Source organism: Myodes glareolus, chromosome 20, assembly GCF_982192425.1.
Source record: "Myodes glareolus chromosome 20, mMyoGla1.1, whole genome shotgun sequence".
Taxonomy (NCBI): Eukaryota; Metazoa; Chordata; class Mammalia; order Rodentia; family Cricetidae; genus Myodes; species Myodes glareolus.
In genome coordinates this window covers 53,623,796-53,646,737 of record NC_142045.1, presented here as the reverse complement: position 1 = coordinate 53,646,737, position 22,942 = coordinate 53,623,796, and the positions used below count along the sequence as shown (strand labels likewise).

Sequence of the window (22,942 nt, the reverse complement as noted above, 5' to 3'; positions counted from 1 at the left end):
GTGAGGCATTATCTAGGACCTCTCCTGAAGTGTATGAATGGCTAACAGAATTAGCAGGCCAAGCCTTGAGAAAGATTTTGTTAACCTTAGACTCGGGTGGCTCCCTGGGCTGCCAGACTGCATGGCACGGAATCACGATATGCTGGACACCAGGACAGCCTACCTGTGTCTTGCATGTTTGCCTATTATTTATTGATTTATTTCAGCCTGTCAGTCTTCCCACTAGGCTGGCTTCCCCAGGTTCAGACTATCTCATTTCTCACCTTATTTATTCATCTTGGTTGCTGTGCTGGTCAGCTTCTCATCACCGCGACAAAATACCTCAGATGAACAACTTAAGGGATGAAGGTTCGTTTGGGGCTTCCGGTTTTAGAAGATCAGTCCTCAATCACCTGGTCCCATCACTTTGGGCAGGAGATAAGGATGGATATTATGGTGGAGAGTGAAACAGAGCTCCCTCCACGTGGTCCCTGGAAAGCAGAGAGCTGGAGGGAAGCAGGAGAGGGATTGAGAACAGCACACACCCTTATAAACGCGCTCACAGTGGATCTGCAAGTGGATGAGCCTATTGTTAGGCCAAGGTCCCAGGATCAAATCACCTCCATGATTAGATTCACCAGCAGGGGACTGCGTCTTCAGTACATAAGCCTTTTGTGGAGGGTACTTTGTAAGAGAGGCCTCTGTCCTGAGTCTCCCACTTTGTGTTCAGTTTGCAGCTATGCATGTGTCTCTGACTTGAGATGCTGTAGCATGAAGGGCTGGCTTGTTGGGGTTTCTGTCCCGCCCGGCACCCCAACAAGTCGGCAAACCCCAAAGAAAATCAATCACACAGAGATCTCTATAAGTTATAAAGCTGATTGGCCCATTAGGTCAGGTTTCTTATTAGTCCTTGTAACTTATATTAATCCATTATCATTATTTATGTTAGCCACACAGCTCAGTACCTTTCTCACTGTGACAGTTCACATGTTGCCTCTTCGGTGATCTGGGCAGGAATGGCAGAGGGAGCTTCCTCCTCCCTAGCCTACTCCTATTCTCATTGCCCTGCCTCTGCTTCCTGTCTGGTTGACCCGCCTATACTTCCTGCCTGGCCAATCAGCGTTTTATTAAAATACATGATTGACAGAATACAGACAATTCTCCCACACCAAGATGTTGTGCTCTTCTACAGCTAGTCAGTGTCTACTGAGGAAGGAGGAGTCAATGTCCGGGGACAAGCCCCTGACAGGTGATTCTGTCAGTTTGTCCCCGGGTGATTCTGTCAGCCCCAAGTGGTCAGCCCTAAACACATAGGGGCAATACTAAGTGGATTCAGGAGGTCGAATGTGTATGTACATGTACACGTGCACACTATGTGTAGATAAAACAGTAAATATCACAGAGGAGGTCATGAATTTGATAGGGAAGGATAAGAAAGGAGCTGGAGGGGTAGGGGTAGAAATGATGTGATATAACTTTAAAGTATAAATTTCTCAAAATTAAATTAAGAAAGATTCTGTGCTCTAGACAATAGAACAGGAATCAGCTGATCACTGGGAAGAGCCTCTGAGACAATGGAGTACCACTGTCCAGCTTCCTGAGCCTACCCACACCTCTGATGTGGTTCTGGAGAATCTTCCCATGTCTGTGTGAGATGCTATCACTGCCCCATGGATGGGTATCACTGCCACAGGGCCCTTTCCTAGGAAACATGAATGCCACCATGCCCCTCTTTCTTAAACTGTAGTGTGCTGCTGCTCTCATGCCTACTGCATCTCAGACCACTGGGAATTACTTCTGAAATCGTGCGTGCTACTGACGGCAACCCATGGAGGCCTAAAAAGCATTACCAGTGTTAGGCTTTGGGATATGGACTAAGAGCATAGATTAAGAAACCTCAGCAATAGAGAAGAAATGGGTGGACTTCACACTCATTCTCAAGGGGTTCAATGGTCTCCTCAGTTACTCTTTCTTTGGATTTCTCCAGGAAATCCTAAACCTCATCAGGTCCAGACTAGCTTACATCCTAAGGGAGCTCCCAGACAGGATGCCCCATTGTGTTCAGGAAATCTTTCAAGAGGACTCCAGCCCCAGGGCCCATTCCAAACCAAATCTAACCATCTCAGGTACACCCTTGAGATCCGAATGGGGAGACCCACATGCGCTTCAAGGGCCTCATGAGACACAGGCTTTTCAGTCCAAACCTGGCTAAATTCTGAGCAGATCCTATGAAGGGATCGCTCCTGCAGAGACCATTATATAAGCAGAAGCTTCCGTGGGAGCCTACCATTCCCAGTATGGCATCAGCTGCCAGGAACATAACCTGAGACAGATGTGGAAGGCACGTGTAACCACTATGCATTCTGGTGCACGTTTCAATAAAATAATTAGGGTGTCTTCTGCACATAGTTAGGATTCAATCCGTGACATTCCAAAATTAGTTTTAATTGATGGAATTTTATGTAATTATGACAACTATCTCTAAAATAAGTGATTAACTATTTCAATAAAAAAGGAATGTTCTGAAAACAAACCTCTGCAGAATTAGAAATATTCTCTGAGATATCTGGCCAATTAAAAGCTCCTTGAATCTTGTTTTTACATTTTTTGCCGACAAAGGTTGCTTAGCAACCGTCAGCTGGATCTTCTCTCTCATCAGTTCCTTCTCCAACCTTTGCTCCTGCAGCTTAGGGGGAAGAAAGGCGGCCGCTCTGCCATGGCCTCGCTTCTCAGTCACAAGCAGGGTGAGGGCTTTGAAATGTAGCAGACGCTATCGCCTGCTCCCAGGCGTCTACATCTACAAGATGGGTTTCCAAAAGACAGTGAGTTCGGATGGGGGCTTAATTCAAGGCCCATATAGCAATGAGAGGGTCCATATAGCAACTGTTCTAAAGGAGAATTGCTTAGGCGCCAAGCAGAAGCATAAACAGTGAGAAACTGGCGGGCATGGCACTGCTAAGACCAGCTTTGGGCCTCGACTTGTCTAGCTGCTACTTCCACTGAGCTTCTAAAGTTCGATTGGTCTGTGGTAATTTGACTAAGGATGGCCGCCCCAGGCTCCTTTAGGTGTGGCCTTTTGGGAGTAGGCGTGATCTTCTTGGAGGAGGTGTGTCGCTGCGGGTGGCTGGGCTTTGGGGTTTCAAGAGTCTGAACCAGGCCCAGGCTCGCTCTTTCTGCGGCCCGCAGGTCAGGATGTAGAACTCTGAGCTATTTCTCCAGCACCACGTCTACTTGCAGGCCGCCATGCTCCCCAGCACGATAGCGGACTAAACCTCTGAAAGTGTCAGCCAGACCTGTTTTAAATGTTTTCTAAGTGTCGCCTAGGTCAAGGTGTCTCTTCACAGCAGCAGAAGGGCGACTAAGACAGTTCGGCTCAGGGAAACAGGTCTTTGATGGAGCGGGGAGGGTAAGAAGGAATTACCACAGAAAGACCCCGTCTCTCGGAGTTTAGCGCCGTGTTCTAGACTTCTGAGGACGTCCCAGTCAGGTTCAACTATTTTCCTCTGGTGCCCTGTCTTCCCGAAACACCACTTCTCACTCTGTTCTCTTTGTGTGGCATTGTGGGTCGCTTTCTGCCCCTGCCGTAAACGTTCTCTCCTTACCCGTACCAGCTACCTCAGCTTATTCAGAGCTACCGGGCCTCCTAACTGACTGGTTTGGGAACTGCTATCCAACTAAAGGTCTTCCTCCACGTTTCATTCAGCTTCATTTCTATGAGCTTTTCGGACATTTCTAGACCTTAAACCCAAGGAATTTCTTTGTCATTCTAGGCAAACTCACAGCCCAATTGGCACTCACTTTGACTTAAGAAACTGCTACAAGATGAAGGTGGTAATATTAACCTGTATCTTCCTTCCAAAATCAGACATTTAGAATAGGGACTTAATCAGAAAACGGGCATTATAGATGTTATGTCAGTGCTATATTAAGTCAGTGCTAGCACAGGGAAATCCCCTAATCCAACACTGCAAATGGCACCAGACTGAAGAGAAGGTGGGACCTGGGATTAAAGCCCAGTGACTGACTTGTCTAACATTCAGGAGATCCTGGTTAGATCCCAGTGCCACAGAGAAGAGGCAACTGGGCACTGGCATACACATAGGGAGAAAACTATGTGACAGATGCAGGAAGGGGGAGAAATCCACAAGCGAGGGGGGAGCCTAGAACAGATCCTTCTCTCAACCCCTCAGAAGAAGCTGCCTTTCAATAGTTCAGATTTGACCTTGTGCCGAACTGTGAAGCATTAGTTTTGTGTTTATGGTACTGTTCGGACAGCCCTCAGAATTTATATAAACTCTGGGACCGAGAGCAGAGCTCTCCTATAATAGCCGTATGTATGAAGATTGCTTTGAAGTTGGGTAGCACTGGAAGACTTGAGACTCAGCATTAAAAAGCCTGCTTTGCCTTGGAGAGATGGTTGACAGAGAGCTCTGGGGAAGGCTTGGAAGGATAAGAGGTGAACTGTGGAGAGGGTGGCCATTGTTGCAGAGAATACATTTGCACCACGAACAGAATGTTACTAGGAATACCCACATTATAGGCTGGAGAAGTCCCTGAGAGCAGCAAGGCCCTGTGTTTGGAAACTGGAGAAAGGTGATCCTCGTTACAGTGGCAGGACTTGGCTGACTGGCACTCTGAGAGACAGAAGCAGAACTGGAAGCAAATAACTTGGATATTTATTTCCCGAGATTTCTAAGCCACGTGTGGAAAGGACGGGCTGTTTTCTCTTTGTTGCTTGTGATAGAAATGCGATAAGAAGAAAAATAAATCGAAGTCTCCCAAGGAGAAGGAAACCGTGACTGACTGTGGTGAGTCTCACCTTCTCCAGTGCTCTCTGCAGAGAGGACCAATAGCTACCCTAGCAAAAGCCAGGGGCAGAGAGGCAGTGATTCACGAAGCCTGTTTTGGAAGATCCTCTTGTCTGATAGTCTGGATGCCTGTGAGTTGGGCAGGATTTGAATACCAGCTGAAACACTGCCATCCTGACCTTCAAGGCAGAGATGTGAGATGGAAGAAGGAGAGGTTGATGGAGCTGCCACTGCTGGTATGCAGTCAGGAGACACAGGCCCAGAGGCAGAGAGCTGGCTGCTTTCTGAAAGCCAAGGATAAGCCTGGGGTACAGCACAGGAGGCCATGTTGTCTAAACGCGCGGAGCAATCCCTCCTAGCAGAAACTATCCATGTTTTTATCATTTAATCCTGGCAGAAGCCTTGGACACCAGCTTTACTCTCCTCGTGCTAATGGCTTGGAGATTAAAGAAATTGCCTAAGATTTCATGGCTGGAAAATCAGACTTTCAGACCATACCTGATGTCAAGGTCTTTTGAGTACAGAACAAGATGGGGCTGTGTAACAATGCCAAAGAATAAACAAAACTGGCCAAACTCACTCCGAATAAAAACTAAGGTAATACACTATACTTGCTGCTCAGATAGCAAAGCATGTGGTTATGGGTATGTGTGTCTAAGGGCAATGCACAAAACTACAGGACTCAGTGCCTGATAGTCCTTTCAATGGGGGTGGGTTTTCAACTGTGCGTTTACCATAGACCTCGTTAAGATGCTTTATTCTCTGAGCTTGTACTTACCTGTACTCAGCTGTGGTCTGAAAACAACGAAGAGAAAATTGCATAAGTAAATAATTCTTGTTTTATATTTCACATCATTCTGAGTAGCATGATGAGATTTCAGAATATCATACGCTGTGCCATCCAAGATGTCATTTATTCCTCTGTCCAGTGTCTCCATGCTGTATGTTACCTTTCTGTCAGTCCTAGAAACCGTGTAAATTGTCATCATCTTGCATGTAGATTGAACACAGTGCTTGTGTTACATAGCCCTATTTTACTTAATAATAATTTCAAAGCCCAAAAGTATCGGTACTGGGAATTCAGATATGGCAAAGAGAAGATACAAAGTGCGCCCTTTAAATGAAAAAAATAATGACACCTCAACTTAATAAGGAAGAAAATCCCAGCCTGAGATTACTAAGATATATGGTATTTTGCATTGTAGGATATTTTACTACAGTATATTATTTTTTTCATTTTATTATTTGTTGTTGCTACTCTGCCTAATTGATAAAGGAAAGTTCATCACAAGTATTAGAGAAAGCATAGGATGTTTGTATTCAGGGTTTAGTGCTACCCATGACTTTAGAAATCCATTTGAGGTCTTAGGATATATTCCTCCAGATGGGGGAGGGCTATGTATGGTCTCTTAGTCTATGTCAATGTCCTTACTAAAGTCTATACTTTTGTAGATATGTGTTTTTAGAAGTTTGATGCACAAAGCTGTCAGATCAAGTCACAATAGTCCTTCTGGAAAGGTTGCATGTGTCTGAGAATCTACATATCTGTTTTTGTCTGTCCATATTCATAGCCATTTCTATGTGTGCAGCTGTCTGCAGAAAACAGGTAACAAATTGCCCAGCACCTGGTAACACTTTCCAACCCTTCCAAATCCCAACTAACAAGATGCTGGTATAACCTTTAGCCAGAGGTGTCAAGGGAAATGTCTCTTCCATTTGCTGTCAGGATATAGATCCTTTGTCATCCTGAAGGCATTTATCATTCTTACACCATCTGCATTTCAAGTGGCTTCCTCCTCAGAGCTGAGGTTTAAATGCTATTTTAGAGAATTCACAAATCTCTTGGTGACAATGATTTTTAAAGTTCATTCTTTAAGCCTTCATTGCAAGTTAGAATTTAAGATTTATTTTTTATAATACATTCTGCAAAATGCCAGCGACAGTGCTTACTGCCTAAGAGAAATCGTTTCTCTGTTTAAATAACATACCATCTTGCTGCTCCATCCCTTGGGGCTTTTTGTTTTTTATTTTTGTTGATTTTATTGAGCTATACATTTTTCTCTGCTCCCTACCCTGTTCCTCCCTTCCCCTTCAACCCTCTCCCATGGTCCCCATGCTCCCAATGAACTCAGAAGATCTTGTTTTGTTTTTTTCTACTTCCCATGTAGATTAGATTCGTGTATGTCTCTCTTAGGGTTCTCATGGTTGTCTAGATTCTTTGGGATTGTGATTGGTAGGTTGGTTTCCTTTGCTTTATGTTTAAAAACCACTTATGTGTGAGTACATATGATAACTGTCTTTCTGGGTCTGGGTTACCTCACTCAAAATTATGTTCTCTAGCTCCATCCATTTGTATAAAAATTTCAAAATGTTGTTATTTTTCTCTGCTGTGTAGTACTCCATTGTGTAAATTACCACATTTTCCTTATTCATTCTTCAGTTGAGGGGCATTCAGATTGTTTTCAGGTTCTGGCTATGACAAACAATGGTGCTATGAACATACTTGAGCACATGTCCTTATGGTACGATTGAGCATCCTTCGGATATATACCTAAAATGGTATTGCTGGGTCTTGAGGAAGGTTGTTTCCTAATTTTCTGAGATACTGACATCCAAAGCGGCTGGACCAGTTTGTATTCCCACCAGCAGTTCACAAGTGTTCCCTTTTCCCCACAACCTCTCCAGCATAAGTTGAAATAAGTGTTTTTGATCTTGGCCATTTTTACAGGTGTAAGATGAAATCTCAGAGTTGTTTTGATTTGCATTTCTCTGATAACTAAGGATATTGAGCATCTCCTTAAGTGTCTTTCATCCATTTGGGTTCCTCTGTTGAAAATTCTCTGTTTAGGTCTGTACTCCATTTTTTATTGGATTATTTGTTCTTTTGATGACCAATTTCTTGAGTTCTTTGTATATTTTGGAGATCAGACCTCTGTCTGATGTGGGCTTAGTGAAGATCTTTTCCCATTCTGTAGGCTGTCGTTTTGTCTTGTTGACCGTGTTCTTTGCTTTACAGAAGCTTTTCAGTTTCAGGAGGTCCTTTTTATTAATTGTTTCTCTCAGTGTCTGTGCTGCTGGGGTTATATTTAGGAAGTGGTTCCCTGTGCCAATACGTTCAAGTGTACTTCCCACTTTCTCTTCTGTAAGGTTCAGTGTGGCTGGCTTTATGTTTAGGTTTTTGATCCATTTGTACTTGAGTTTTGTGCATGGTGGCAGATATGGATCTATTTTCATTCTTCTACATATTGATATCCAGTCATGCCAGCACCACTTGTTAAATATGCTTTCTTTTTTCATTTGATATTTTTTGCTTTTTTGTTAAAAATCAGGTGTTTGTAGGTGTATGGATTACTATTTGGGTCTTTGATTTAGTTCCATTGGTCCTCCTGTCTGTTTTTATGCCAATGCTAGGCTGTTTCCAGTACTGTAGCTCAGTAGTAGAGTTTGAAGTCAGGGATTGTGATTCCTCCTGAAGTTCTTTTATTCTACAGGATTGGTTTTGCTATCCTGGGTTTTTTGCTTTTCCATGAAGTTGAGTACTTTCTTTCAAGGTCGGTGAAGAATTTTACTGAGATTTTAATGTGCATTGCATTGAATCTGTAGATTGCTTTTGGTAAGATTGCCATTTTTACTGTTAATTCTACCTACCCAAGAGCATGGAAGATCTTTCCACTTTCTGGTGTCTTCTTCAATTTCTTCCTTCAAAGATTTAAAGTTCTTGTCATACAAGTTTTCCACTTATTTGGTTAGAATTACTCCCAAATATTTTATGCTATTTGTGGCTATTGTGAAGGGTGATGTTTCTCTGATTTCTTTCACAGCCCATTTACCATCTGTGTATAGGAGGGCTACTGATTTTTTTGAGTTAATCTTGTATCCTGCTACATTACTGAAAGTGTTTATGAATTGTAGAAGTTTCTTGGTAGAATTTTTGGAGTAGCTTATGTAAACTATCATATCATCAGCAAATAGTGAGTGTTTGACTTCTTATTTCCTGATTTGTATCACCTTGATCTCCTTTTGTTGTCTTATTGCTCTAGCTAGTACCTCAAGAACTATATTGAGTAGATTTGAAGAGAGTGGACAACCATGTCTTATTCCTGATTGCAATAGGATCGCTGTGAGTTTCTCTCCAATTAGTTTGATGTTGGCTGTTGGCTGTTGATTTGCTGTTTATTGTCTTTATTGTGTTTAGGTATGTTCCTTGTAGCCCTGCTTTCTCTAAGACCTTTATCATGAAGGTGTGTTACATTTTGTTAAAAGCTTTTTCAGCATCTAATGAGATGATCATGTGGTTTTTATTTTTCAGTGTGTTTATATGGTGGATTACGTTGATAGATTTTCATATATTGAACCATCCCTGCATCTCTGGGATGAAGCCAACTTGATCATGGTGGATGATGTGTTCTTGGATTCGATTTGCCAATATTTTATTTAGTATTCATGCATCAGTGTTCATGAGTGTGATTGGTCTTTAATTCTCTTTCTTAGTAATGTCTTTCTGTGGTTTGGGTATCAGGGTAATTGTAGACTCATAAAAAGAATTTTGCAATGTTCCTTCTGTTTCTATTGTGTGGAACAATTTGAGGAGTATTGGTATTAGTTTTTCTTTGAAAATCTTACAGAATTCTGAGCTGAATTCATCTGGGCTTTTTTGGTTGGGAGACTTTTGATGACTGTTTCTATTTCTTTAGCAGTTATATGTCTATTTAATTTGCTTATCTGGTCTTCATTTTATTTTGGTAAGTGATATTTATCCAGAAAGTTGTCCATTTCCTTTAAGTTTTCCAATTTTGTGGAGTATAAGTTTTCAAACTATGACCTGATGATTCTCTGTATTTCCTCCATGTCTGTTGTTATGTCCTCCTTTTCATTTCTGATTTTGTTAACTTGGATATTCTCTCTCTGCCTTTTGGTTAGTTTGGATAAAGGTTTGTCTATTTTGTTGATTTTCTTGAAGAACCAACTCTTTGTCTTATTGATTTTTTTATTGTTTTCTTTGTTTCTATTTTGTTGATTTCAGATCTCAATTTGATTATTTCCTGCCATCTAGTTCTCTTAGGTGAGTTTGCTTTTTTTTTTTGTTCTGAAGTTTTCAAATGTTTTGTTAACTTACTAGTGTGGGATTTTTCCAGCCTCTTTATGTAGGCATTTAGTGCTATAAGCTTTTCCTCTTAACACTTCTTTTATTGTGTCCCATAAATTTGGGTATGTTGTATGGTTATTTTATTGAATTTCAGGAAGTCTTTCTCCCTTTATTTCTTCCTTGACCCATTGATGATTCAGGAGAGCATTGTTTAATTTCCATGTATTTGTGTGCTTTCTGGAATTAGTGTTGCTGTTGATTTCTAGTTTTAAGCCATGATGACCCGATAAGATACATGGGGTTATTCCATTTTTTTTTATTTGTTGAGGTTTGTTTTGTTACTGAGTATGTGGTCAGTTTTTGAGAAGGTTCCATGAGGTGCTGAGAAGAAGGTATATTCTCTTATGTTTGGATGAAATATTCTGTAGATGGTATGGGAGGTCTTTTGTCTATGTGTTGCTTTTATTGGTTAATGAATAAACTGCTTTGGGCCTATAGCAGAGCTATAGAGAAACAAGCTAGGCAGGAAAAACTAAACGAAATGCTGGGATGAAGAAGGCAGAGTCAGAAAATAACCATGGAGCCTCAGGAGACAGACACACTGAAACTTTTCTGGTAGGCCATGACCTCACGGTGATGCACAGATTAATGGAGATGAGTTTAATTAATATGTAAGAGTTAGCCAATAAGAAGCTAGAGCTAATGGGCCAAAGGAGTGATTTAAATAATATGGTTTCTGTGTGATTATTTCAGTCCTGGGTGGCCTCCTCCCATGAAACATATGGATGTCTGTTAAGTCCATTTGAGTCATAACATCTGTTAGTTCCCTTATTTCTCTGTTCAGTTTTTGTCTGACTGACCTGTGCAGTGGTGAGAGGGGAGTGTTAAAGTTTCCCACTATTAGTGTGTGGAGTTTAATATGATTCAAGCTTTAGAAGTGTTTCTTTGACATATGAGGGTGCCCTTGTATTTGGGGTATAGCTGTTCAGTATTGAGGTTTCCTCTTGATGGATTTTTCCTGTGACTAATATGAAATGACCTTTTTTGTCTTTTTTGATTGATTTTAGTTTGAAGTCTATTTTGTTAGATATCAGCATAGGTACACCAGCTTGTTTCTTAGGTCCATTTGATTGGAAATTTTTTTCCTAACCCCTTACTCTGAGGCGATGACTATCTTTGAGGTTGAAGTATGTTTCTTGTATGGAGCAGAAGTATGGATTCTGTTTTCATTTCCAATCTGTTAGCCTGTATCTTTTTATAGGCGAGTTGAGTCCATTTACATTAAGGAATATTAATGACCAGTGATTGCTGTCTCCTGTTCATTTAGTTTTCATTGTTGGTGATATTAATTTGTGTGTTTTTTCCTTTTTAGGAATTTGCTGCTATGAGACCATCAATTGTGTGTATTTTTGTTGATGTAGTCAACTTCCTTGGGTTGGAGTTTTCCTTCTAGTACTTTATTTAGGGCTGGATTTGTGACTAGATTTTGGTTAAATCTGGTTTTGTCTTAGAATGTTTTGTTTTGTCCTTTTATGGTGATTGAAAGTTTTGCTGGGTATAATAGTCTGAGCTGGCATCCCTGGTCTCTTAATGTCTGCATAAGGCTTGACCATGACCTTCTGGCTTTCATTGTCTCCAGTGAGAAGTCAGGTGATTCTGATAGGTCTACCTTTATATGTTACTTGGCCTTTTTCCTTTGCAGCTCTTAATATTTTTTATTTATTCTTATGTTTAATGTTTTGATTATTATGTGGTAAGGAGACTTATTTTGATCCAGTCTATTTGGTGTTCTGTACGCTTCTTGTATCTTCATAGACATATCTTTCTTTAGGTTAGGAGAGGTCTTTTTTATGATTTTGTTAAATATATTTTCTGTGCTTTTTAGTTGAACTTCTTCTTCTTCTATACATATTATTCTTAGGTTTGGTCTTTTCATAGTGTCCCATATTTCCTGGAAATTTTGGGTTAAGATTTTGTTAGATTTACTGTTTTCTTTGACTGACGAGTCTATTTCCTCTATTGTATCTTCAATGCTTGGGATTCTCTCTTCCATCTCTTATATTCTGCTGTTTATACTTACATTTGTGGTTCCTGATCATTTTCTCATGATGTCTGTTTCTATAATTTTCTCAGCTTGTGTTTTCTTTATTGTCTCCATTGCAGTTTTTAAGTCTTGAATAGTTTTTTTTTTCATATGTTTGATTGCTTTTTCTTGGTTTTCTTTAAGAGATTTGTTGATGTCATCCAATTTTTTGTCTTTTCCTCCATTTCTTTGAAGGAATTTCTCATTTCTTTTGAAAGGCATTAAACATTCTGTTAAAGTTATTTTTTAGGTCATTTTCTTCTGTTTCATCTATATTTGGTTGTTCAAGTCTTGCTATTGTAAGGTCACTATATTTTATTGATGTCATGTTCCTCTTTGTGGTGCTGTGTGTGCTCTTACCTTGTTTACCCATCTTTTCCTTTAATTGGTGTCATTAGGGCTGACTGTGACTCTGGAGATCAATCTTCCAGGTGCCAGTGAATCCAAGGCTCAGATGATTGCTCCTCATAGTACAGTTAGTGTCATGGTTCCAGTCACCTCGTTGATCCCTCTGTGTTCCTAGAGGTCACTCAGTGCTCTCTGAGTTTGCTCCACTCTTGTGGAGTTTGTTGTCTCAGTCCTGTTCTGGCCTAGGTCGCCAGCTCAGACCTGTTTCTGTAAATGTCCCTGGTCTGGATCTGCTCCTGCAGAGGTCCCTGGCTTGGCATTGGTCCCACAGAGATCTCTGGCTCCAATCTACTCTCTCAGAGGTCCCAGATTCAGGTGTGCCCAGACCCACAGAGAACCTGTGGCTCAGGCCTGGTTCCTTGGAAGTCACAGACTCACGACTGAACCCAGAGGGGTCCTGGCTCAGGTCTACTCCCTCAAAGGTCCCAGACTCATACCCAGACTCTCAGAAGTCTCTGGTTCCTGCCTATACCCTTGTAGGTCCCAGACTCATGCCTAGACCTGCAGAGGTCTCTGGCTCCAGCCCAGTCCCTCAGCAGTTGCTCCCCTGTACCTGCTCCTGTGGAGTTTGATGTCTCAGGTCTGCTCTAGCCTAGGTTGGTGGCTCAGTCCTGTTTCCATAAACATCCCTGGTCTAGATCCACTCCCACTCATGCGGAGTTTGCTGTCTCCGACCTGCTCCGGCCTAGGTCACTGGCTTAGTCCTGCTCCTGTGGAGTTCACCATCCCAGGCATGCTCTGGCCTGAGTTGCTGGCTCAGTCCTGCACCTGTGGAGTTCGCTGCCTTAGGCCTGCTCTGGCCTAGGTCAGTGGCTCAGTCTGGAACATTTTATGTAATATGCTCTGTATTGCCTGTGTGGAATAACAAGGAGAACTTTATAGCCTCATGATCTTTGGATTAGAGGCAAATTCCTGGCCAGTGCTTAGGCCCACCATGAAAGAACCTCTGCAGGCCCCTTGTTTTAATGGAGACCTTATGGCAACTTCATGCAGTCTCCATGGTTTTACCTGGGCTTATCATGGATCTCTACTGACCTATAAAGTACTTGGCACATAGCACATGCTAAATGAGATATGAGAATTTAGAAGACAGTCCTAATTGTAAAAAGCTAGCAATACTGACAATATCATAAGCCGGGGCTAGAAAGTCAGTAATCCTAACACATTCAACTCCCCTTAACTTACATCAAAAGAAAATGTGTGTGGGGAGCTTATAATCATGCATGCTTCATGATCAAATTTACCCTGGTAGGAGAGGACTACCACAACTACCACGAGGTTTCTATGAGTTCCAACTCTATGTTTCCACCTGTTCTTCCTCCACTGTCTACCAGCAAGCTCTGGGAACTGATTGGACACTTTAATTCAAGGTATAATCTTTTACGATGCCTTTTTATATCATGGAAGTCAAACCACAGATCCACCCTTGTCTATACTTTGACTTCAGACTTGGAGCTTCACAACCTTCAGAACAGTTTTCTGCTTTTTGAGTTGCTCAACTCGTGCCAGTTAGGTGTAGAAGCCCCAGACACCTATTATTCCCTTCCATGGTGCCCTTGACAATATGCAAACTTCACACAGAACAGAGAACCATAAAAAGACTGAACTAATGGGCTAGAGAGACAGCGCAGCAGCTGAGAGTACACACTGCCCTTGTAGACGACCAGGATTTGCTTCCCAGCACCTAGGTCAGGCGGCTCACAACTGCCTGTAACTCCAGCTTCAGGGGTCCAACAGCTCTGACTTCCATGGACACTGTACTCTGTGCACATACCACAGACACAAACAGTTAAAATAGTAAAAATAAATATTTTAAAAATATTAAATTATACCCCTTCCCAGTCCATGAGGATTTATGCACAGATAATGGTTGATGAAGGAGGGGGAGACATTTTCTCCATGGATGTGGACATTACTTCTACTGGTGTAGCCCCTGGTGAACATACATTCACCTACAAATACTTCTATTTATGTTTCTTTAATTATACTCAACCAAACTCACTGGGCCATGAAAAAAAGACATGAAAGTAGAAGACAAAAAAAGATAAAGTTGAAATAGAACAGAAAGGGTAGGGAGTCAATGTGACTGAAATCATGTATATGTATGAAAGATTCATAAAATCTACTGTTGTATGCAATTAATATATTCTAACAAAACACTTTAATATTGAATTTCAGCTTCTAATATACATGTGAAGCATTTAGCATTAAAGTGTCTGAAACTAATTGGGATTGTTAAAAAGTAACTGATATATTCGAAACACAATAGAAGCTACAAAATAAAGACATAATTTAATGAAAGTTTAATTTCAATTATAGATATGCAATATGCATACATGCATACCATTTTATTGGGGGTCAAGTTTCCTGACATTTCACCTTTTGCTCTCACACACAGAACCAATGGTTTTAAAAGACTTGGTTTTTGATTGAGGGGGGGGAGAGAGAGAGAGAGAGAGAGAGAGAGAGAGAGAGAGAGAATGTAGGAGTATGTGCACATGAGTGCAGGGGGCCACAGAAGCCAGAACAGGGCATCAGATTCCTTGAAACTGGAATTGCATGTGATTGTGAGCTGCCCAAAGTGGATGCTGGGAACTGAACTCAGGTCCTCTGCAAAAACAGTAAACTCTCTTAACCACTGAGCCATTTCTTCAGTCCTGCACCAATATTTGTATGCCCATAGCTCATTCTTCCATCCTTCACACAAGTTCAAAGCTCTTGGATACAAGAGTGCTTGGGTAACCACTATTTCTGATTCATTATCAGAGTTAATGTAACCCATTCTCTGTACAAAGAATCTCCCCAGGGACTCCACAGAGCTCTTTGAGAGCTTTATGTATGCTTCCGGGTAGCAGTTAGGACACTAAGTGGAAATTCAGAATAATTACCAGAACCTACCAGCTGTTTCACTGTCGGCATCAGTGCTTTTTTTTTTTTTTTTTTTTTTTTTTGGAATGTGTAAGTGAAGTAAAGTAGCACCTTGATAAGACATTCTACAGGTTTTGTCCAGAAAGCAGAAAGTATCCAAATTCAGATAAACAATGTTATTGAGATAAGATAATGTATTGAAACATAACGTCAGCCATTCCAACTCACGTTTCCTCAGTTTCCCCTTAATATTCTTTCACTGTTCTAAGATCCCAAAAGGAAATACCACTCAGACACCTCTGCAGACAGTTTCTCAGCCTTTGCTTTGGAAGCCTTTAGTTTCTAGTCAGGTGTGGTGCTGGATTTGTCTCTTTTGTTTGTAATGATGACTCTGGGGTTACAAATTTGGGGGAGGGAGCACAGAAATGAAGTGCCATTTTCACTGTGTCATATGAAGGGTCCCCACTCTTAACATGACTTAGGTCACCTGACTTGTATCAGTTCTGTTCTGGTTTTTGCCCTATAAGCTTGTCCCATCCAAGCCTGTCACCCTGCTCTTTAGAAGGCTGCAGTCTGTGTGCACAACCTCCATCTAAAGAGATAGTTTTGCTCTGTCTCAGGCATCTAGCGTCTGATAAATTATTTGTAATCCTTCTATTCAAAATGATTTACCTACTCTTTCACATTTATTTGTCTTCTCTGTCATGTATTTATATCAATACAGACTTATAGATATTTATTTTATAGTTTTGTGTCACGCCGTGCTCGCTTCGGCAGCACATATACTAAAATTGGAACGATACAGAGAAGATTAGAATGGCCCCTGCGCAAGGATGACACGCAAATTTGTGAAGTGTTCCATAGTTTTTTGATCACATACTTGGTAACAAAGCAAACTTCCACAGATACAAAAAAATATTAGTTTTGTGTCACGCCACCTCCTGCGGAGGCTGCGTGGTCTCTCACGTAGGCTGTGGCACAAGCTTCAAGGAAGTGAGCCCGCAGAGAAGGGGTGTGTGTGTGTGTGTGTGTGTGTGTGTGTGCTGTGCTCCCTGCATCGGAGCCCTTGCACCTTTGGAATCACCTGCTTATGTTCTAAGGAACGAACGCAGTCTGGTTTCTTCTGGAAGGGAAGATAGTGTGTTTAAGTTTCCAGAGTCTACTGATGAGATATTGCTGTATAAGGACTATATGATGCTAATGGAGGAAGATGGATTAACATTCAAGAGGAAAAGGTTTTCAGGTTTAAGCTGGTACTTAGTAAATGAAGAACAAAAGGCAAACTTAATTAGTCAATTAAGACAGTTTCAGCAAAGATGGGATGAGGATAGAAGAGAGAGATAAATGCCTGTAACGTCTCGAGATTGGTTTGGGGAAGGTTTGAGAAGGAGTTAGAAATGTGGAGAAGGAAAAAAGAAGTTCTTCAGCATAGATGGCAGAAATATAAAAAGACCGGAGACTGTGTGACTGTTAACCACAACCACTTGCTCTTAACTCAAAATGTTGTGAACTAATGTGAAACTAATGCCCAGCCATGTCTAACATGGCCAACTGCAGACTCCCACCAGGGACATCTGTCTGTGAAAATCTATTCTCATGTAGCTGATATAGTGATTCTAAGAATAATCTGTACCACATGAAAAACAATACATGCTGGTAAGCAATCTTTTCTGTATAAGAGATGAACCTCATACCTAGTAAAGACGCATTCAGATGCAATTCATTTGAGTCTTGTCTATTGGTCATTTGCTGACTCCTTACCCACGTATTTCTGAGGCTCTGTCCCCGTTGGTCCCAGTGCCGTGGCTGAGCTGGTTCATAGCAGTTTTGAGTTATAATTCAATACACTTGGTTGTTTAGACGTTTTGATCTTTGCCAAGGAGCACATGCTCAATCAATTGCTTTGTCCCTCCGACATCTTTGCATCACCACAGGTTCTATTTTAAACCCTTTGTTATTTCTAGAACCATGAGTTGATTTTTTTTTTTACACGTCTCCTGGTTCTTTCCCAGAAGCAAGGAGTTGTCCAAGGACAACCAGTTTGTTTAATTGAAGGATTCTATTAGGAGACAATATCTGGACACAAAGGAGGTTTGTTGTTATGGGGTTTCTTGACATTAGGCCCTTTCAGCTGACATAGCTTAGAAATACTTGCATACATGTTTCTTGGGATCTATACTTCCTTATACATAAGCATGTGTGTTTATATATACTTCTATACGTTATCTTATTCATCCATGTAAGTCCATGCTGATGTCTCAGCTTCTTGCTTTCTCATTTAGTTCCAGTGTACAGATATAGCGGCTTTAACTCTAACCTCACAGGAAGCAGCCTTACCAGCTGCAGGACTGTGCTTACATGTAATATTTGGTCTTTAGCAGAACCTATTCGTTTCTTTAGTTTCTTAGATCAGGACTCCTCCCCACCCCACCTCGCTGGATTATTTTATAACATTCTATATTCCAGTCTAGGATCCTCCCACTTTTTTTTTTCAAGATTTAATTTTCAGTGTAAATTGCTTTGGGGAATTTCATGCATGAACGCTGTATTGAGACAATTTCCACCCCTCATTCTGTCCCTCCAACTCCTCTTGTGCCTCCCACTCCCTCTCAATTTCAGGACTTCTTTGTCTATTGTCTATAATTATTACTTATATATGTATAGATGTACATTATATTTTCACTTTTAGTATATATTATACAATAATAGGTACTATTATGTGTATAATATATGATAATTATATGTTAATATATAATACTATATGTTATATATTTTATACATATGCATATATGGACCAGTAATAATTATAGGCAGTAAAAACAAGACTGGCATAATGATGCCAGTTGGCGCTCCTGTCTTTTTCAGGACGTCATATTCCTGAAGCCGTGTAACAAAGCTTCTTCAGATGATTTCTCTCACTGGAGATATTTATTAAAGATTGATTGTCATCCCTTTTAATCATCAGGTAGCATTGCAGTGAGTGTCTGTACTCTTGTTCATTCACCCGTTCACATTTTGGGAGATGTTTCTATTTCCAGGAACTATTATTATTATTATTATTAATTTAAACAGTGCTGCTCTAAGCATGAATACATGGGCTTTTGTGCAGACACGTTTTAAATTAGTTGGGAAATACCCCATAGTAAGGTCACTGGATGTACCGTCAGTTCCATTTCATTCTATGAGAGCAGTGTGGCTGCCTGGTACAGCTGTCCTGTGGTTCTGACTCCTGCAGCTTCTGCCGGTCGGCAGCTGCTGCGTCTGTCCCTAGAGCTTTAACAGTCTTAAGAGGTGTGCGGCTTCGCTGCTACACTCCAGTGCCCTGTGACAAACGAGGCTGAGCCTCCTTTCAGGCATTTATGTGCTGTCATGTGTCTTCTCTGGTGACATAACTGCTCGTTTGCTTTGGTATTTTTAAACCAAATCATCTGCTATTTTATTTTCAAATTCGTCACAGTCACAAAAGCAAGCAAATTTTCTTCTATTTTCAAGACATTCTCATTTTTAGACCTTTGCATTTTATGACTACAGTTAATTTCTGCTTAATGTTTTTGTTCACAGGGCTTGCGTTCAGGTTCACTTTCTCACAGGTGGACATCTGACGATTCCAGCGGCGGTTGTGGGAAAACAAACCTTTCTTCATTGTGTTGTCTTGTTGACTTGTGAAAAATACTTGAGAGAAAAGATATCCCACAGTCATGGACCAGCGCAGGGACTTGCTTGAGAATGGCCTCACATGCTCATATATTTAAATGTCTAGTCACCAGGAAGTGGAGACATTTGAAAGGATTAGGAGGACTAGCAGGCCCTGTTTAGGAAGTTATCCCTGGGGTGGGCTTTGAGGTTTCAAGAGCTCATACCAAGTCCAGTGTCTCTGTGGATCAGGACGGAGAACTCTCAGCTACTTCTCCAGCACCTACCTGCCTGCCACCATCCTCCCTGCCGTAACAGACTAAACCTCTGAAACTGTAAGCGAGTTAATTGCCTCAGTCCTGGTGCCCTTCACAGGAATAGGGCAATAACTAAGATAACTAATGACTAATATATTGATTTATATCAATTTATTTTTTTATATTTGCCTTCAGATTTGATGCATTCTAATAAAAAAAACAGTGTAATTTTCTGGGGCTAGTGACAAGGATATTCTAAAATTTATATCAAAATACTCAGCAGTTAACAATATCCAGAAAAATCTTGATGATTTTTGATGAACAAAGTTGGAGTAATGACACTTTCTCATTTCTAAACCTAATACTATCATAAATTAATCAAGACACTGCTGTCTGAGGATGAGGAGGGAAATGAGAGCTCATAAGTAAATGCTTGTATTAATTTTCAACAAGATTCCAAGGTTACCACATAAAGAAATAAGATTTAAAAAAATACAAACATGAAAAGCAATGATGTCATATTCCTACCTCACAATAAATTAAACAACCCCAAAATGTTATAGAGCCAAGGGAAAGAGCTTAAGATGAAACTAATGGGTCAATATGAGTAAACCTCCATACCTCAGGTTACGAGATGGATTCTTAAACATGGCACCAAAACCAAAAGCAGCAATAAAATACCTAAACTGAATTTCATGAAAACTAATAATGCTCATTTTCCAAATGCTACTATCCAGAAAGTCAAGAGGAGACTATGGAGATGGCTCCGGAGAAAGCAGGGAGGGTCCTACTGTGAGGAGGTGAGGGCCTGCCCTGTAGTATGAGCTGCGGGCAGGCCTGCTTTTCATCCTGCCCGGCTCCCACACAGCTAGCTTAGTCCCAGAAATAACAACACACAAATTGTATTCATTTAAGCACTGCCTGGCCCATTATCTCTAGAGAGTTAGTTACTAACTCTCATATCTTGATATTAACCCATTTCTAATAATCTGTAGCACCACGAGGTGGTGGCTTACCGGAAAAGATTCAGCATGTCTGACCTGGTGGCTGGCTCCATGGCTTCTGGCTCATAGCCCTCCTCCCAGCATTTTGTTCTGTTAGCTCCGCCTACCTAATTTTCTGTCCTATCAAGGGGCCAAGGCAGTCTCTTTATTGACCAATGAAAATAACACAATAGACAGATAACCCTCCTCCATCATTTCCCCTTTTTCTGTTTAAACAAAAAAGAAAGGCTTTCATTTTAACATAGTAAAATTACACATAACAAAACAGTTATCAAGCAAGAATTACAGTCACAATATTTATAACTATATCTTTATCATAATAATGGAAAACTATAACTATGACTATTCATTCTTTAACTCCATCAAAGACTCCAGAAGGATATAATATTACCTAAGTAAACAAGAAGTAAGCAACTTCCAAAACTCTAGAAATGACAGAGACATCTCGCTGCCTGGACAGTGACCCAAAGCTCCTCTGTATCGTTGGGGCATCCATTTTCGGCCTTCAGGCCCATAATATCCAGCAGACATTTCCATGAAGCAGGAACTTTTAAAGACAGTTCAGTCACTATCTGCTGTGTCCTGCAGAATGTCTCACAGACTCCTTCATGAATCAGGAACCCCGAAAGATCATCTCACCTTTAGGCAAGTTCAGCAGTCCTCTCTCTGTGGGTTCTCTGTGTCCAGTTTATACAACAGTCCAGGCAAGAACAGTTTCTTGCCCAAATGGCTAACCAACTCCATAAGGAGCCTCTTCAATGCCCTTCTTCCTCTTGAAGTAGATTGGTGCTGCCAGGAGCAGACGTGCCTCATTGTCATGAAAAGTCCTAAGTTATTAAAACATTATATGCCATGCTCTGTAGTCTTTGAAAGAAATGAATGTCTATCTGAAATATATCTCTGCATTTCTAGAAAATCAGACTAACATTACTACAAGCTTTACTATTATCGATGATTATCCATTAACAACCTATATTTTCTAATTATACATTACATTTTTAAAATGAACTACACAATCACAATACATCAGTCAAGATCAGAAATATATATACATATAACAAAATTGACCTTAAAATCCATACTAATGAAATTATTCATATCTATATCATATCCCCCTTTAAATGTAAAAGAACATTTATAAACAATATTTGGGAATATGGACGTAGTTATTTCTCTCCAAACTTCTTCCTGCTGTATAGGGGCGCTGTTAATCAGGTCTTTCATGGTAAAACCTGTCTGCCAGGTTTATCTCAGTTGGCAGTTGAGTGAAGTAATTTCTTGAGGGTGTTCACAGAAACCTTTCAGGAGGGCGTGGTCTATCATACCATATTGGGATAGAAGCAATCCACAGGGTCTCATCCTCTGTGAAAACAAAAGAAGAACCTCCTTTCCAAAGTATCATATCCTTAGATCCAAATTCAGAAGTCAAGGTATTTTCAACATATCTATCTTGGATTAGTTCAGCAGCATTTATAAACAAATATCTTTTAGCAGTCGTTGCTCCTTCCTCAGCATTCAAACAATTCAAAGAGAGCATAATAGCATACAGTATCAAGATTCTCTGTGTATTTTCCATCTTTATATAGCTTTATTTTTAACCTCTATTTCTTTTATTTTTACTTTTACTTTTTGACACAGGTTCTCTGTATATCTTTGTCCTGGAATAACTCTGTAGACCAGGCTGTCCTTGAACTCACAGAGATCTGTCTGTCTCTGCTCCCCAGTGCTGGGATTAAAGGCGTGTGCTACCACACCTTGAACTCAGAGATCCTTCTGTCTCTACCTCCCAGGCATTGGGATTAAAGGCGTGTGCTACCACACCTTGAAGTCACAGAGGTCAATCTACCTCTACCCCTTGAAGTCACAGAGGTCAATATGTCTCTACCTTCCGGGCATTGGGATTAAAGGTGTGTACCACCACACATAACTACTCTCTTTTGACTTTAAGAACTTTAACTTTTATCCTGCATTTATTTGTAACACACTATAAACCATTTAGAGGGTTTTTTTTGTCTTTGAATCTCTCTTTACTGTATATCTCTCCTTTTTTCTGACCACATGAGCCTAAAACCGTGGCTTTGACGGCTGGATCTAGGCCATTTCTTAGCTTTTCAGCCTCATGGCAGAGGTACTGCTGAAGCCATTTTTATTGCCACAACTCTGTGGCATTTCAAGGTCCCTGCTAGCAAGCAAGCTGCAGCATTCTGCTCTCAGACCACACTCAGTCAGACTGCCTGCCTGAAACAATCAGAGATTGCCCTGGCAGGGCAGCCCAGAAAGATGGCATTTTAAAACAGCGCAGCTTTTTTTTCCTGCTACGGCTGAAAACCGAAAAGCATGCATTCAGTTTTTCACCAACACCGTTTAAGTGTTTCGTGGCAGGACCTCTTAATGAGCTACAAAGTTTTGCAGCTGAAGCTGAGTCAGGAAGCCTCCCTTAGACGAGAGCACTTGCTTGCTCTAGCAAACAGAGCAGACCTGAGAAATTGCTGCTACCAACAAAACATGCTTTACTCTATTCGTTCCCAAGCTTTCTCAAGCTTTCTGTGGATTCAGTTATCCACGTTGGCGCCATCTGTAGAAAGGAGCTGTGGGCAGGCCTGCTTTTCATCCTGCCCGGCTCCCGCACAGCTAGCTTAGTCCCAGAAATAACAACACACAAATTGTATTCATTTAAGCACTGCCTGGCCCATTATCTCTAGAGAGTTAGTTACTAACTCTCATATCTTGATATTAACCCATTTCTAATAATCTGTAGCACCACGAGGTGGTGGCTTACCGGAAAAGATTCAGCATGTCTGACCTGGCTGACATGG

At 40.9% G+C, this 22,942-nt stretch overlaps 1 non-coding gene across 1 annotated transcript; it reads left to right on the top strand.

The window, feature by feature from the left end:
• The first annotated feature begins 15,993 nt into the window (after positions 1 to 15,993).
• LOC125412152 (U6 spliceosomal RNA) lies at positions 15,994 to 16,100 on the top strand. Its single transcript, XR_007235502.2, has one exon. It is a non-coding gene; the product is annotated as a U6 spliceosomal RNA (small nuclear RNA).
• Positions 16,101 to 22,942: the final 6,842 nt, after the last annotated feature.